The sequence below is a fragment of the Anomalospiza imberbis genome, chromosome 2 (assembly GCF_031753505.1).
Source record: "Anomalospiza imberbis isolate Cuckoo-Finch-1a 21T00152 chromosome 2, ASM3175350v1, whole genome shotgun sequence".
NCBI lineage: Eukaryota > Metazoa > Chordata > Aves > Passeriformes > Viduidae > Anomalospiza > Anomalospiza imberbis.
Window position 1 is genome coordinate 101842792 of NC_089682.1, and position 18075 is coordinate 101860866.

The 18075-nt window shown below is 33.6% G+C and overlaps 1 long non-coding RNA gene across 1 annotated transcript; it reads left to right on the top strand.

Annotated features, from left to right (window-relative positions):
* Positions 1 to 1263: 1263 nt before the first annotated feature.
* LOC137467188 (uncharacterized) lies at positions 1264 to 11383 on the top strand. The gene is made up of 3 exons (XR_010995435.1): positions 1264 to 1418; positions 2430 to 2495; positions 11320 to 11383. It is a non-coding gene; the product is annotated as an uncharacterized lncRNA (long non-coding RNA).
* The last annotated feature ends 6692 nt before the right edge of the window (positions 11384 to 18075 follow it).

Here is an 18075-nt window from a genome sequence, read left to right on the forward strand (position 1 = left end):
ATATAAGTCCTATCTCTTCAGGACTTCTCCTTTGTTGAGTCACATTTATTCTAGGCACATTACTGTGTTGACACCAAGAAAACTATAAATCAAAAAGGGAGATTCTGAATTCTTCACTGTAAAGTTTTATAAAGCTTGTGTAAGTTTCAGGATTCTGAATACAATTATTTCAATGAATGAGTATAGTTATTAAAATATTTGAAAACATATTAAAGATGTAGTAAAGAAGGAAGGACAATCATGATATTTTAATGCAAAATATTAGTCAAATATATGTTTTTATCACTTTGGTTTTGCTGTGGTTTTGTGAATGTATGTGAAGGGATTCGGGAGAGTGTTAACTGTATGTTTGGCTTTTATTTTTCTTACAAAGTAAGGAAGGCAACAAATAAAACTTTTAAATTACCTTACATATGATGTTCTTATATTGAAAAAAAAGTGAAAATTATAAGGTGTGGCATAACTACTGATGCTTATGTGCAAATGTCAGATCCAGAACAAGAATTTATATTCCTTATTTCTGAACTTTATGCATCTTGTTTTGAATAGTGCACACATTCCAAAAGTTATCAGCAGTATGTGGCTAAGAGATGCTTCAGTTTTGCTCATGGCTCAGAAACATTCTTCTGGGAGAGTTCCAATGTCAACTGCCTGCACAAAAACAAACTCATTCCTGTAAAGACAAAAGCATGAGACTGGTAGGGCATATGAAGAGCAAAGCTAATAGTATCTCCAGGTCTGTCATAAAACTACCCACAAATCCCAGATTCTGGAAATTAGCATATGATGATGGAAAAACAGGTTCAGGGAATCTTGCCATGTGCTTTCATTCAAGTCAAAGTGCTTATAAAAATTGGGTTTGCTATGTGTAAAACAGGATTAGTTACATATTTATAACTCACTAGGGTGCTTTTTTTTTTTTCAGGAAAATTTAAGCATTGTCACAGTGCTGAAGAATACATTAAGTCCTAGAATTGCTGTAGTCTGAGAGCTTCCATTTATTCGCCAATGCTCTATTTTTCTAGGAGACAGAGAAGGACCCTGAAAATCTATATTTAATATCTCTACTATCTATTTATATCAAGTGATTCAGTTACTCTGTGCAGTCTGCTATATTTTCTATCACCTAAAATAGTGTCTGTGGATCAATTAAAATTGTTTTTGCTGTTTTCTTATCTAGATTGAATTTCTGAAACTGCTCATGATGAGGAAGGAAATGAACAAGAAAACAGTGATAAAGTTGTCTTACCACAAACAAATGGTCATCATTCCTGAAAGAGCTCCTCCCCAAGGCTGAGATAAAATCACCTGTGGCAGAGAATGATTGAGGGATTGAGTTAAATTCCCTCTATAAAGGGTAATGCTTGCCTGTCTCTCACCTCTCCACTAATAGCTTATTCCTTCACCTGTTGCTCAAGGTCAGAATACAGGTTTCAGTTTGCCTATTTCTTGTTTATTTTATATTTTATGTATTGATATATTATTTTTCTCGAGACTAAAGAGGAATTATCCCCTGAGCTTCAGACTGACTTCTGAGTGAAATAAAGTGGTTACTCTGTTTTCTCTCAGAAGACTCTGGACTTAGTATACAATTTAACAAACTTCAGGGACTAATTTCAAAAATTGAACTATTTCCTAATAGCACTCAGAAAAGATCTGAGACAAGTGTCTCACAGGAACAGCAAAGAGTGGTGTAACAACTCATGCATGCAGATTCCTTTTCCTTGTATAGCAGAAGGTTAACGTGTCCTAAGCACTGGCTGAGAATAATCTTTCTGAAAAAGGAAGAAGTAAAGAAAAGAGTGGAGGCCTGCATTACTACATTAATTGATAAGGGCACAGGTTAACAAAACTATGTCCCTCACGTCTTTTATTTTGACTTGCAAATTAGAGACAATACCAGCAAGACAACCAAAGCCATTCTTTGGAAAATAGAAATGTTTGGCCAAGTTAGAAAACACTCCCTAAAATACTTTCTGAAGGGTATAATTTTCTTATTTGAAAATGATACGTATTCTTAAACCATCAAATTGAAAGGCTGATATCCCAGCAGACCATGTTTGATTACTTGCCCAGAGTGCAACAAAAAGGTAGGCTTGGAATTCTTTTATTTTCACAGACTAAAGAGACATAGTGAGGAGCTGAGTGTTTCACTTAATGTATTTCAAAATATCTTGGGAGAAAACCCTATCCTTTAAAATTTTGGCTCTGAGGGTTAGTTGGAGGACCATAGAACTAAAAAGATTTTAAGAGGCTTCGTGTCATACCCATTTGTGTGGGATTTCACATCTCATTGTGAAAAGCAGCTGGGTTTTGATCCGGTTTGATGCATGCTTATCAAAGAACAGTTAAAAAGATATGTTTATAGATAAGATACCTTCTTTGTCTCTTTTGAGCAGTGAAATCTAATCTTACCTACTTATTTACAGAGTGAGACAGAAGTATTCCTTAGTGAATTACACAGAGAAGCCTGGGCATTTTGCCAAAGAGTACTGGTAGGTCTTCCAACTGGAAATGTATATATATTTTTATAATGCACATCTACTTTTTATAATACACATCTACTTGCCCTTTCAAGATTATTAGTTATTCAAGGAATCTTCTTGCTCCCTTGTCTGTACCATATGCAAAACTTCAAAATTACAGCTGAGCACCCTGTGCTTTGAACCAACATTGCTTGTGCTTAAAATAACAGTCATGCAAAAGATGATAGGATTGAAATCAAATAACTAAGTAATTAAATGCATTTTGAAATATTTCAATTTAATTTACAAAATTAAACCTGTATTATAGTATTTGCTAAAGAGACGATGATAAATGAATTATGAGGCACAAAACAGCTGCTTCACTCCCCAGAACTAAAACAAAATTTAAAACAATGCAGCCTTAAGTAGTATGAAATATTTTTAGTGTAATATATTGTTTCCTTATATTTTTCATTGTTTATCTCCACTTCAAAGATCAATTCAGATTCTTTTCATCATTGTTTTCTACATTCAGCAATCTAGAAAGAAGTGTTTTCTTAAATGAGACTGAAAGAAGGAAGAGTTTTCTCTAGATGAGTATACCCATATACATTTGAGAATTGAAGTGAGTATACCCATGTGCATCTGAGAACTGAATTTCTAAATGTATGCTAATAGTTTGGGTAACCTGAAAAGACAAAATGACAGATTGTTGGTTAATATCTACTTCTCATATTTACAGTAGATTTCAATTCTACACAGAACATAAAACTTTCAGAAAAATATTTGGTGTATATATATATATAAAGGGAAATGATCAGAGCACTAGACCTCCTTCCCTATCAGGACAGGCTTAGGGAACTGGTGCTATTCAGGGCGGAGAAGATAAGGCACTGGGGGGATCTTATAGCAGCTTTCCTGTACCTAAAGAGGGCCTACAAATAGTTGGGGAGAGGTTTTTCACAAGGGCCAGGAAGAATGGCTTCAAACCAAAAGGGAATAGATTTAAATTAAATATTAAGAAGAAACTAGAAAATCATTACGATTAATGTGGTGAGGCACTGGAACAGGTTGCCCAGAGAAGATGCTGATGATCCATACCAGGACATGTTCAAGGCCAAGTTGGATGGGGCTTTGAGAAACCTGGTCTAGTGAAAGGTGTCTTGGCCCATGGTGGGATGGGTGGAACTAGATGATCTCTAAGATCCCTTCCAACCCAAACCATTCTGTGTTTCTAAGAATTTATGTGTATATGTATGTACTTGATTATAAAGTCATTTCACTGCTGTCTATTATACTTCATCTAGCATTTTTTTGTAAGATACTATGTATTCATGGTAAAAACATGACTACATGGTATGTATTCGTGTTTCTGAACATCAACATAGCTGTTTTTATTTCTTGGTATATGAAATTCAGAAAGAACATCTAATACGTGTTATTTACACTACTCTGTTGCACAAAATAAACTGGAGGTAAAATCTGGATTTCCACTTCTTAGTTAAAGTATTTTTAAGATTATGGTTGACTCAAACATTTATTCTTTCTCACCCATAACTTTGGGTGAGAAAATGGCACAAGGAATCTATTGTAGCATGAAAAACAGTCTTTTGCTTTCAGTATAAAAGAATCTAAACATTTTTCAACTCTGATGGAGAATGTAGGGATGATCTTCATATTCAGGTTTAATTTAATAGAAAAAATAAAATATTATTGTTTAACTTGGAAAATAGCAATCAAACTATTTAATTGGAAATTATCTGTGCTTTACAGTATCTAAAATTCTATTACCAATGAAAAATTTTCTAATAAGATCACTTGTACTTGAATGAGGAGACCTGCTATACGTAACATTAGAACAAACAAACAGAAGAACATATTTTCTTGTTAACTGCACTAAGTGATTGGCTCTATCATATATTGCATAAAGAATTGAATTTAGTACATAATGTAAAAAAAACATACTTGTTAAAGTTTCTTAAACATGGGTCTTTATCTTCAGTCTTAGAAAAAAAATTCTAATGAGAGGTTTTTCTTTTGCGTTTGCATTTGCAGTTATTTTGTACTTCAAAATTAAATTCAGGGGGGTTTTGACAACTGTTCATGTTGCCAAGCTTAATGTGTCTCATACTGGTAAAAGAAAATAGATGAGAAGCTAGAAACAAAAATATTTTGTTTTTTAAATTCACAAGAGCTACTGAATTCTAAAACTAATATGGATTCTAGAGAGTTTAAAAACGTCTATCTGTATCAACTACATCCAGTAAATATTTTATGACTACTTCTTTGTTTCCTTTCCAATGCAAGATCCTATTGGTAGGGAAAATACATTGCATTCAGGCAAGTCAAGTGAATACAAGACATAAGGTATGCAGAGAAATATTGGTTGGTGTTTCTTTTTGCCTTTAAAAAAACTCAGTAGCTTGTACTTATTAATTGGTTTTGCATTTTTAATGTCATGTTTTCTTAAAATTGTTATTGTGGTGATGATTTTTGACTGCTCCTGACTTTTCCAAACATAAACACAACTGGTTGTCGTAAGGGAGAGAATAGGGACGTTATGAAATATCCTCCTTTTTTCTGTCCAAGAAGAGAGATATGAAAAGTAATGTACTCTGACAATCTTTTATAAACCAAACTTCACCGAGGCAGTAAGAAAAATGAGCAACAATGCACTTGTATGGCAACTCACCCAATGCCCTGCCTGCATCGGACTGCCAGGACACTTAATGTTCTGCATTGTCTGAGAGCAACAGGCAATTGTGCAAATGCACTTTGAATGCAGGTAAGACTCACCCCACCCCTTGGTTCCACAATGTCAGTGTGCTTTGAAACAATCCTACCTTACATAGATAGTGGGCAGCATTTTGTCTACACTGACAATGGCATCAAGGGGCAGAGGGACAGGAGGCAGGGTGTCTGTAACATTGATCAAGGGTCAGTGAGATAAGATACAGCATTTTTCTGTCATTACAAAAACACTTTCAAATAATGAAGAAATGAAAAACAGATGAAGTGCCCACAGATGTTAAGTGTATTTGGATGTGTTGTAATATATGACCAATTTCCAGAGTGCAGACTATTTTTGATATCAAATATGTCCTAAAAGAACCATAAGAATCACTCTAAAGTAGGTAAAAATTGCAGTGGCAGCCTGAATTACTCTGTGACTGCTGAACAACAAACACAATTATTTTGCTAATGAGATCAACTACAAATTTAAAGGTGTAGAAAGGTATTTGTTAATAAAAATAAAATGCCTTTTGAGCTAAACTTGTGGTTGAAGCTCATGGGGAAAGTTCTCAAGCTATTTATAATGCTTACAACTCTAGTCTGAGTAGTTAAGCCATTGATTCTTCTAATTATAAAAAATGTCTTTCATTGAAAGATTAATTTGTTTATAAACCTAAACCACCATGGAGAAATATGTCCTTAATACACAGGTAGTTATATATTCCCACATTTTTTGTTTAAAATTCTCAGTCAATTTTTCTGTGCTGCAATTGTTGGGTGTTTTCTTTATGTGTATGTGTGAAAATGTGCATATCTGTGTATATTTTCTCTGACATTTTCACAGTCAAGATTAAACTCTTTATCTTGCATGGCTTATAAAATCAACAAGCTCAATTTTAAAGTGATCAAATAATTTCAAATCAAATTATACTTGCTTAGCAGTCATTCCAAGAGTATTTATATCCATATGAAAAGATAACCTGTGTAAAGGGATTTTTGAAAAAGAAGATGTAGAGAGGTGTCTTTCTTCTACATGTGTACGTTATAGATCCTGGTAAGATATCTGCTCACTAGTGTAAGCAGTCTTATTACTGTGTTCTGCTGTCTATACAAAATTCAGAATACTTTTTATGCTGAATTTAAAAATACAAATATATTTATATGTGAACTATGCTTTTTGGTTTATGATTAAATAGCAATCAGAGTAGATTTAATTTACCTTTTCATTTTTACTAGTTCTGATCACTCATCTGGTCATCTGTAAATAATAGACTACAAATAAACATAAGCTTCTGATAAAGCCAGACAAAAAATAACTTTCCAGTCATTCATCTTTAGGATGTTTCTTTGTGGCATGCTTATTATCCCTTATTTCACTGTAAAAGAGTATGTATTGTTTTCTGTTACTCCCTCTGTAGATTCCTCTAGTGTTACACCTATCAGTTTTCAAGAAAAGAGCAGATGCAGGAAATCAAGCCTTGGACTGCTAGCCCTTCTTGCTTGTCAGTGTAGGAGTTAATGATACGACCACGAGAGACCAAGCTTAAATACATTAGGGCTCTGGGAATGGCTAAAGAGGTCAGGTCAGGGACCAAGGCACTTCTCTATTATTTTGTCAGTGAAGCAAAAAGGCTCAGGTAGGAGGAGAGATATCCTGTAAGTCAACATCTGAGTGCACAGCAGGTGTTACATGCAAAGCTTTGGTTTTTACACCACTAACCCTTCTCTGAAGAATGAGCAACTGTTGGAAAATAGAAAACACCTGACAAAGTAAAATAGCATCCAGTTTGCCAGTAGGCCTGCTAACCTACTGATTTGGAGTGTAAACTAGGTCTGCTGGGGCATAGTGCCTAATGTCTGAAGAAAAGTTTAGACTCAGAAGACTTTAAGTCTCTGGAGAACAGCATTACTGGGGATGATGTTTCAGGTTGCCTGAAAAAAACAACTAAACAATAAATCTGTCACTAAGGAAGAAGTGAAAATTGCCTGTTAACAAATGGTTGCAACATGTAAACAAACAGTTGGACTTAGAGCTTTGTGACCAGTCACAGAGAAAAATTTGCCTTATGATTACAAAACCAGTTTGGGATAATACTTGTGACTAAAGTTCTGCAGTTGATGGATAAAAGTAATTTAGGAAGGACAAGACAGGAAAGCAGAGATTCTGTGTATTGAAAATGGTGATGAGCCTGTCAGGAGCTTGTTTAAAAAGATCTTAGGAAAGATTTAATCACACTGTTTTTTGCTCAAAGGAAAACAGTAGTCACAACTATGAAGATTTCTACAAAGGGTCAAGGACAATTTTTATGCAAGTGATCAACAAACCTTTAGGGAAGACATTCTGCTGGATCTGCTAATCATAAACAAGGAATAACTTTTCAGGATGTAAAAGCAAAGAGAAGCATTTACTGTAATGAACTTGAGGCTTAAAATCCTAAGAGAAGTGAACAAGTCCAAAACAAAATTGGAGCCTGCTATATGAAGAACACTATCTGAGAAATGTCTACATTAGAATTAAAATGAAAACTAGAAAATAGTTTAATTTTTTTGACACTGTTTTATTGTTTTTGTTAAGGAAACAAAGTAGAAAAGAAAATTCCTCAAATCTACTTGTAGTCTCCTAATTTTGCAGTTGATACTTTATATAGATTTTTGTTTTGAATATGCATATCTAGAGGATGATAAGAAGAAAAAATGCAGTTCCAAACTGGAGCAGACCATTCTTTGAAATATGACTAATGTTTCATCAGAACAAACTTTCAGATTCCAGGTCTAAAAAAAAAAATGTTTAGGCCATTTTCCAGATTGACCATCTACATATTCTGTCGTTATGTTAAACAGAATAAAGACTCCATTATATTTGTGTGTTTTATCACAACAGTAGGCAGCAGCTCCTGTGACAGGTGAAGTGAGGAATGAGGTCTCTGGGAATTACAGTTTATTCTCACAATCATAAAACATTAATTGTATAAGATTTTGAAGACAGAGATGTTTGTGGTTTGACTTGGTTTTAATGAGTGAGCATTCTTGTAATGGTTTTGCCTTGTGGGTTCTAAAAATAAGATAAAATTTAATAGTCTCTGTAAAAAGGCAAACCAATACAGGAGACAACACACTAATGTGGTCAACATCTTCCATTTATGAGTGGGTCTGCCTGCAGCATCAGATTACAGATATATGTAGGAGTTCATTCACTTCTTGATTTTCTCATTGAAAGAAGAAATCTCAGCCTTTTTCCTTTCATCAAATCATGTGCATAGCTGAAGAATGACAGACATGCTGATATTTTGTTTTTACCCTTCTATATGTAAGAGGTGAATGTTTATCTTTTTGGCCTAGCTGATGACTATCTGTCTTTTTGGTATCATCAGTTTTGGTGTAAGTAGGTTTGACATGATCAGTTTTGTGCAAACACCCTCTAAGATGGATTTTACTGTCTTGTTCATACACACTGCTCTATCCAAAGTTGGGTCTTACCAGACATAATTTGTGTAAGAGGTAGCTCTTACATGGTAAACCATGCAAAGAAAGTTTGCCCTGAGAAGGAGAGAAAAAGAAGGCATGATAGAAATCATAAGGGTGAAACAAATGAAATATACTGTGACCATAAAACTAAATACTTGGAAAACAAATATCCTGGGAGGGAAAAAGTTTCCTCAGGAGAGAGACAGCTTTATAAGAGAGGGGGAGGTAGTGTATCTTTTGTTGCTTTAGAAAAATAAGCTAAAATGGGAAACTTTGCATTCATAATGCAATATTTTTTCTCTATTTTGGCTTTAAGTTTGATTTTAAACATGTACAATATTTTCAAAGAAGGAATCTTTCACAGAAGAATCTGTGAAAGAAAACTGGTAGTACAACCAGGTGTTGAATAGCAGTTTTTTTGGCTATTATTTGGACTGCTTCATGCTCTGAAGATGCCAGAGGATTTGCCACTTTACAATGGTTGAAAGTGGCAGAGTTCTCCAGGGAGTCAGCTTTCTTTCATAGACAAGAGCTACATAAATCTGGGACCAGACAGTGGTTTGGATGTGTCTTAGAATGTATTTTACATAAAAAGAAAGTGCAGATTCTTAAATTATATGTGCGTCACTTTCACTTTTCTAAACAATCCATTCCAGATGAAGGGAAATCTCTCTCTGTTGCCTGCCTACAGTTTTTAAAATGGTTTTTTGGCTCTTGGAGCCATGAAATAATGATACCTGAATGGGACAAGTAATCAAATTTTCCCACAAAACAGAAATAGGAAGTTTTCTAAAATCTGTGAGTAAGTAGGTACTACTCCTTAAACAGCTTCACAGGAATTTATATGTTTGCCCACATATTTTAGTGAAGGAATAGTATAAGGATCAATATATGTCCTGTATACTACAAGAAGTATTTTAGTACAAGTGGTGTATTTTACCTCAAAGAATTTAACAGCACCCCTAACAGCTGTGTAAAGTTTATATGGAAATAACTCTGATTTTTCAGCAATTTCCTCCATTCCCAGATGTTCTCAGATGCCTGATACTTTGAACAGAATGTGTCATACCATGTTCATCAATTTGTATACACCATTATACATAAATTGTATTTAAACATGATTTAAAAAAGAGAAAAATTAGGAAAACCTTAAATGTGAATACATAATTATGCATTTATACAGCATAATATATGTCTTCAGAAAAAAAAAAATTAACCTGCCTGAAAAACACTCATCATTGCCATATTTCAGCAACATATGACATGTGAGTATGTTAGTAACAATGGCTGGATAAAAATTGCATTGAGGAAGTTGAATGGTTACTTCACTGCCTTTGAATAAAGTTTGCTGATGTGAAGTTTCTAATTGCCAGCTCTAAGCTTTAAGAGTCAGGCTGGATCCTTTCAACTTCCCAAACCATCACCAGTAAATTGGACCTTGTCAGCCATATTATGGTCTGAATTATGTATCTTTTTCCTACCAATTTCCTTCTTCAATAAAATTCCAAAAGACTTTTCATGAAAAAGTTTCATGGGTATAATTTGGGTTCCAGGATGCTGACTATTTGTGAAATCAAGCTATATACGAAGAAATTAACAAGTGAGTTGAATTCAACTGTTAAGGGGAATATTGCTGCAAAATTATAAGTTGAGTCCAAAGAGCAAAGGAAGACCTCATGCTATTGAAGAAAAGGGAAGGTCTATTTCCCAGAGTTTCCCACTGTCAGCAAGTGAAATCATTGGGCTTGGAAAGCTTTGCATTTACCAGCACAGCAGAAAAGTAGTTAGTCATTTATTATATATATTGCTTCACTGTGTAATCTCCTATTGTTTAGCAGTAGTAGAACTGTCAGATTAAAAATAAATATTTAATGACTTGTAACAGTAATGAGTTCTTGCTTTGATGTATAATCCATTATTAAACTCACCAAATGTTTTTTAGGCTAACGTATGTGGGTCAGCATTAGGCCTTTGTAAAATACAGCTTTCTAGCCAGATGGTTAGAGGTTGTCATTAAATTAGCCCAAATCAGTCGGTATCCCATCAGTTAATCTCGTGTACTATAAATGGCAGATGAGTTTTCTTTGTACTGATTATGCAACTTACAGCATCTGCCCATTTTCTGCTTGACTGGGTCTGTCTGAAATGGTCATTTCCCCAAACCTGCTAGAGCCAATCAAAAACCTGCCCAGTTTGCAAGAAGACTGCAGGCATATGGCTATTCAGCTTATATTTTCACCACAGGGTACTTAGCTATTACGTATGAGTATGGGAAACTATGTACGATAAAGTCATTAAAGTGCTGAACAGGAAGAATTATGGCCATGTTACACATAACCACAGCACTGCAGAAAATGCTCATCTGTATATATTTTCCAATTGAATGGTTATTTTATGAATGGCATTTAGTTTCTTATGATGAGGGAGAATTATTTGATTAATATGAATGTGGTTAAATTTTCTTGTGATCATAATGTTCTCATTATGCCATTTGGGGGCATAGATTTGTAGCATGCACACAGATTCCTAAAATAAAATCCTGCAATTTAGAATAAAAATTACTTGAAAAGTAGTAAAAAAGCTGGATGCAACCATCCTTGGATGATTGCTGTGTAAATAACACACCATCAATTATTTTCCCATATTCCTTCTGTAGGAATATTGAACAGATGCATAACTGCTATATGGTTGCTAAGAATACAACCTTAACAAGACAAGTTGCAATCTTATTAACAGTGATAATTACAAGTGCTCTCCATATTTTATTTTCCTTAATAATAACTTTTAAGTAGATGTTAAACACCAAAAACGGAATTTCTGAAGTATGTCTTCTCTTATCCAAATATCATACTTCACACTATGGTACAGAAGATTGAGTAATTGCAATATGGTGGCACTCAACAGTCGTAGTGGATTAAAGAAGCATTTATAAGACAAAACTGTTGAACTCCTAGTAGCAATAATTTGAAAAAAAAATGTACTCTCTACTTATATTTCTATCCAAGAAAACAAAATAAATCAATTACTTTTGAGTAGGACATCATGAATAGTTAGAGAAAAGACTCTGGTTCAGAATTCTTAAAATCTATATGTCACATAGTAATATTACAGGTGCATGTTTTAATAGTGTTGTACGTGCTTTTCATTAAGTTATTGGAAACAGAAAGCAAAAATTCTTTCACTTCACTTCACCCTTGGAGCATAAAAATGTCCACAAATTACATTCAGAACTTTTATTAATATTGTTGAACAAATGTGTCTATTTTCTTAAGAAACAGAAACAGCCACCTACAGAAACATTCTTTAAATTTGTAAATTCCAGAAGTAAGGGTTAAAGGGTTAAACAGAAAGTTCTTAGCACAAGAATAGTCTCAGACTGAATGTACATTGAAAATATAATTTCATTTATGCCACTGCTTTCTCTTCTGTGGCAGACCAATTATGTTGATGAGATGTTTCACAGATAAATGCTTTTATCCAAAGCAGAGATTCATAGATTCATAGAAAAATCTGCCTAAAGGAGACATTGTTGACTCCCAAGTTATACCCTTGAGTAGGAAGTTTAATAACACCTGTGATTTATATTGTATATTTATCATAAACCAAACTAAATTTCATTTCCTGACAGTTTGTGTCTATATCAAATGTCCAGAAATGGCAAAATGAGACAATGAGGAAAAAGTGTTCCTATATTCCTTTCCATATACTTATTGACAGAACTCCAGACAATAACACATTCTTGCTGGAAGCCTTTACTTCCACGTCAAGGACATCTCAAGTAATTAATATTCCAACTACACATTCATATTCCACCCCCTCCTCCCAAAATCAGTAGTAACTTAATCTGTTGATAAAGTAATGAACTTCCAAGCCTATCCCAGGTGGGACTGAAGGTGGAAGGGGTATGAGGAGGCATGACAACCACAGAATCATATGATAGCTGGGTTGGAAAGGATCTAATTCCAACCACCCACCAAAGCATATTGCTCAGAGCCCCATCAAGCCTGGTCTTGAACATGTTGTATAGGAGACTACATGTGAAGGAGTTTTCATGAGCCCTTTTTTCTGTTGCACCATTAAGGAAACTTCTGAGGAAAACATCCACTGATCTCTGGCATTGATATTGAGAAAGCTTTCCTCTCTTTTCTTCCTCTGTTCTTTGTATCACACTTCTACTGCAATTCTAGGGTTGTTTCCAGAGGTATACACACAACACAGAAGGGACACATCCTGGACAGCTTTCCCATGAAAGAAATAGATCATGAACACAGCTGCTTTCAGAACTGAGCCCTGAGGGAGCTGGGTAGAGACAGCCACGTCTGTGATGCCTACAGGGTAACTGCAGTCTGAAGGATAAGAATGCCTAACAGGAGAAATAAAACAGCTGAATATATTGAAAGTGACTAAAAAAAAAATCAGCGTGTGAAAATACGTAAGATACTTTACATCTTTTCCCCAGCTGATTGAACCTATCTGGAAAAAATGCTTTTTCTATAACATCCACAGCTTCAATGACTGCTTGTTAATATACAGATATGCATGTAATGTAATATAACCAGAACTTCAAAATCAGAAACAGTGAAATGTACAGACAGAAATGTGTTCCCATGTGTTGTCAACAGAATATGAAAACAGATTGTCATCTGTAAAGCAATGCCACCTTATAACAGCACAACAGCATGCAAATGTCAGCTCTGTTGCACCTAGCAACATATCAACTACTCCTGAAACCTAATAGTGAACAGTAGAAAATAGGAGCCATTCACTAAGAATAGATAATCCCCTCTTTGTCCTGATCCAACTCATTTATGTTAGGAGTGTACTTACCCAAGTTTTTTCTTGGGTAACTCTCTTTTCCATATTCATACCTTTGATTTTTTTTTGTCTAGTTTTTTGTTGAGCTTTTCTTAATAGTATGATTATTACACATTTTACCATGATATGACATATAAGACTTGTTATCAAAAGATTCAAATTTTGATGGTTTTAAAAAGTCTCCTTTCCTATTCATACAGTAAATTAAATAATGAAATGAACTTGTGCAAAATTTTGTTGTTATTAAGCAGATACATAATTTATTAGTGCTTTGCTATTTTTAAAGCTAAATTCACAGAGACCCCAGGACGTTGAAACATTCTCATCAATAATAGAGAGCAACTAAGAAAACCCAGTATCAGAACAAAAGATAAAAGAATACAAGAGAAAAAAGTTACTTTCTTTTTGTCTGCTGAAATTAGGAAAATTACCTAGATTAAATTTTTCATGAAAAATTGTGAAATACTAAGTTTTGCTAATTTTTAGGGAGGTATATTTAAACTCTGTCATTTTTTACGAATCCATCTATTGACAGGCATGTTAGATCAGTCTTACATAAATCTTTCACTATTTTTAAACCTTATCTGGCAAAAATAAATTGCTTAAAAGAATGAGCAGAAAATGTCTTCCCTCTTATGGGTCACTCTTTTCCTACATGATTCCCTCCCACTTCACACTCTAAAATATAAATATTTATTAGATTTATTTAATGTTATCCTCTCAAAATATTTTTCATCTGACTGAGGCCTGAATGCCTGAGTGCACTTAATTTTAAGCTTTTAATGAGTGCGTAAATTAGAATACTTTGGCTCAAAAGAGAGACTAAGGTGACTAATAACAAGAAGCAGCTTTATAGTATCAAACAACAGTTCAACCCATCTAAGATCTCATGCTTCCTCTAAAAGTGATTTATTTTTCTTCACTAGTAGAATGTTCCAAGGACAACTGTGTTTTTTTATTTAAGTGCCTCAGCCAAACACTTCAAGGTGGATGTTTCACTGAAGTGTGTTCACCATCAAGGAGTGATTCTATTACAATGCAATTGCATTAGGATATCAATACCACTGAGAAAAGTTTTTTCTAATGAAAATTCTCAACTTAGAGAGCTAATAAAAATCTGCTTTTCAAGAAGATTCTAGAAAAAGCCACAAACTGCTAGGAACAATTCACAGGTTGTGATCATGAGCAGCATCATGTGAAAGTTAGAATTTGAACAAGACATATGGATCGCTGAAGCTGGAAGAGAAAGGTACTCAAGATGGGCTGGGTCATTTATTCTTCTTTCCAATTCTGTCTGCCTCTATCACTTAATCTGTAAGAAATCAGGGCAACAACCATCTGTACATCTACAAATAAAATCCCTCATCAATTGGGTTTTATGCTCACAACCTGCCATTATTATTTTAATAATATTCAACTAATTTAATTTTGGAAAATTGTGTATGTACTGCTTGAAAATTTAGATTTGCAAAGGGTAAAATTTCTATCCTTTACAAGGGTAAGAAAATGTTTTTACACTCAGTTTTGGTTCCAAGTCAAAGCAATAGTTACTCTGAGTTGTTTCATTCAAACCAAAAGTCACCAGTGACTGTAAATTCCCAGTGCCAGGACCAATATCTATGATTACCCAAGTATGCAAAGTCTAGCATATTATAAGACTCCACAAGATACTGAGAATTTCTAAGTATCTTCTCTATTTATCTCCTTTACAAATTTTAGATAATATAATATATGAATACATTCATTTACTAAATGGACAACATATAGAACCTTTAATAGACTATTCAGAAATTATATTATAACAGTGACAAGCATCACAAGTTTTATTCTGACACACATAAATAGAAAAATTATATCATCTTAATAAATAATCAAAGAAATTATCTTAGGTCACAAGCATGAATAGCATAATCTTGAACAAAGCAATGCCAGAAGTTTTAATATGGTTATGAGAGTTTATTTTTTATTATAAAAATAAAAAAATATCCAGTACATTTATCCAAATTACAAGTAAAGCATGTAATATGGAAGGACTGAATAAATACCTTTACAGAGATATAAAATGCATGAAATTAATAAAAGAGCAGTGGAAATATTTGAATTGTAAAATTTCTTGAAGCCTTAAAAGTAGAAAATGAAGTAAAAATGGCCAAGTATTTTGTTGAACAAAGAAAACCATCTGTAACTTTTCAGATTCATAAATAAGAAGAGAAGATACAAATGGTGGATAAAATATGTCATAGTGGATAAAATAAGATGGAGTTTAAGCCAAATACACAGAAATTTAAAAATTAGTATTTTGCCTCACGTATATAAGGTAATATTTACGCACATGTTAAAATATATGGGTGTAAAAACTTGCCAGAAAAAAACTGAAATAACTGCAGTTGTGAAAGACAGATGGAAATAACATACATATTGCTTAATATTACAAAATAATAGTCCACTTACAGAATGATAGCAAGGACTTTTTATGAAATCATCAATTTCTGCTGCCTTACTAGAAAATCAAAAATATTTTATGCAAATATATACCCCCTCAAATATTACAGTGCCATGAATTTAACTTCAAATCTAGCAGAGTCGTAGAACATATTTTGAATTGCAAAGGAATAGACCAGCTGGACATGAAGAGAAAAGTAAATTACCTCAGGAGTGTAATCAAACATTGATGACATTACTTTAACCTATGATTGTTATTTAATACAGTAACTTGCTAGTAATGGCAAAGATGGTTAGTAATTGCTAGATCTGCCTAAACTTATCTGAAAATACTGACGATTGAGTCATACTTTCAGACTGGCACATAACTGACACTTCGTCTAGTGGATTCCTCATTACAGTTGGATACATCTTCTCTGAACTTCTGTATTAACAGTTTGCATAAGTAGTCCTAACATTACTTGCTTCACCTTTCCAAGGATCATCTTGGGAGGTTCAGAGGCCTGCGAGTCCAAAGGGCAGGCTTTAGAGTGGAAATCCTTTATTATTCAGGTAGTTGGAGTAACCTTCCCTGAATTTCACATTTCTAAGCTTTGGTTTATGTTCAGTATCTTTCTATTCCTCATAGGTTGCTCATCCATGCTTTCACCTTCTGGGAGCACTAATTTTTTGATTAAACCTTTCCTGAAATTCCTTGTCCACACTTGCTATCCTTCAGCCATAGATGCATGACTTTATGCACTTCAGAATGTACCTTTTAATTTGCAAAGAATATCCTTGAAAATTAGTTCTGGCTTCCAATCATCACAGTCAAAACTGCACTGTCTTTGATCATTCAATCAGTTCATCCTTTTCCCTGTCTGTGATTAATGGTCTGTGTTAGTATTCTTAGCTACTAATTAATCAAACATGTGTATTTTTCATCAGAAATAATGTCTCTGTCTTTCCTTATTTTTTAAAACACAGTTCCATTCTTACCTTAGTACATCTTAAGAGAAAAGATGAAAGCGTTTTACAGGCATCTCCTCCATAATATTTCATATTAGTCTCACTTTCAGTCTAAAATTAAAAATTCTGAAACTTATTTGGCTCTGACTTGTTTCTCACATCTGGTGCCACTACACATAACACAATGAATAAAATAACAAATAAAACTATAAAACTACAAAAATACCATTATGAAAAGAGTTCTGTTGGCACTCTGTGGAACACATTTTTATAAACAGTTCACCCTTACTTGGATTTTTTTTTACTTTACCAGTTTCTCCCTCATTATTTGTCTGCCTAGAGCTATCAAACTGCTAGATTTTTGCTCATTAAAACTGATTGTTCTTACTGGACTGAGATCCACAAAAAGAAAGAAAAAAAATTTTAAAGGTCTTTCTCTTATCTGTATAAAGGTCTTTCTTTTATCTGTAGAGTTTTTTCAATAAAAATCAGCACATAAAACAAAAAACCAAAAAACCCCACCAAATCTGGTCCCTTCCTTAAACTTATTTTTATAATTGCAAACAAACAGGAGTTCCAATGAAATGAAAGGTATAATTATAATTACTTCTTCTGTAAGCCTATTTGTTTGCTTATCTTGTTTGATTATGTCTACAACTACTTCAGTTTCAGAAACAGGTGTTTTCTATACTTAACCTTGCTAAGTATCTCTAGATGGACTCACTTCATAAGATTACTACTTTATTAACAATACCACTAATATTATAAAAGCATAACATTTATACATCCTGTAGGGACCCCTTCTGTCAAAAAAGTACGTGAATAATTTGTATGTAAGCCCAACTAAGAAAGGAAAACTAAATATTTTTTGAATTTTAGTATAATATGCAATTTTCAAAAAGTTTAGTATAATGCAAATTGCACTGCATTAGCATATTATTATAGATAATATCTTTTACGCTGAGACTTTTTTTCTTTGCTTCTGTTAAAAAAATAAATGTAATTTAAATTTAAATCATGTAATTTAGAGTTTTGCCAATTAAACTTCAGCTTTCAGGAAAAGGGCTGTTCCCTATCTGAAACAGTAGTTTGCTAGGCCAAATCTAAGACCTAAAATGTTTAAATGAAATTGGAGTCAGTGAGTATTGGAATATATTTTTTATACTATGATAATTTCAGTGCTTGGAATTTTGAACTATTTTCTAAA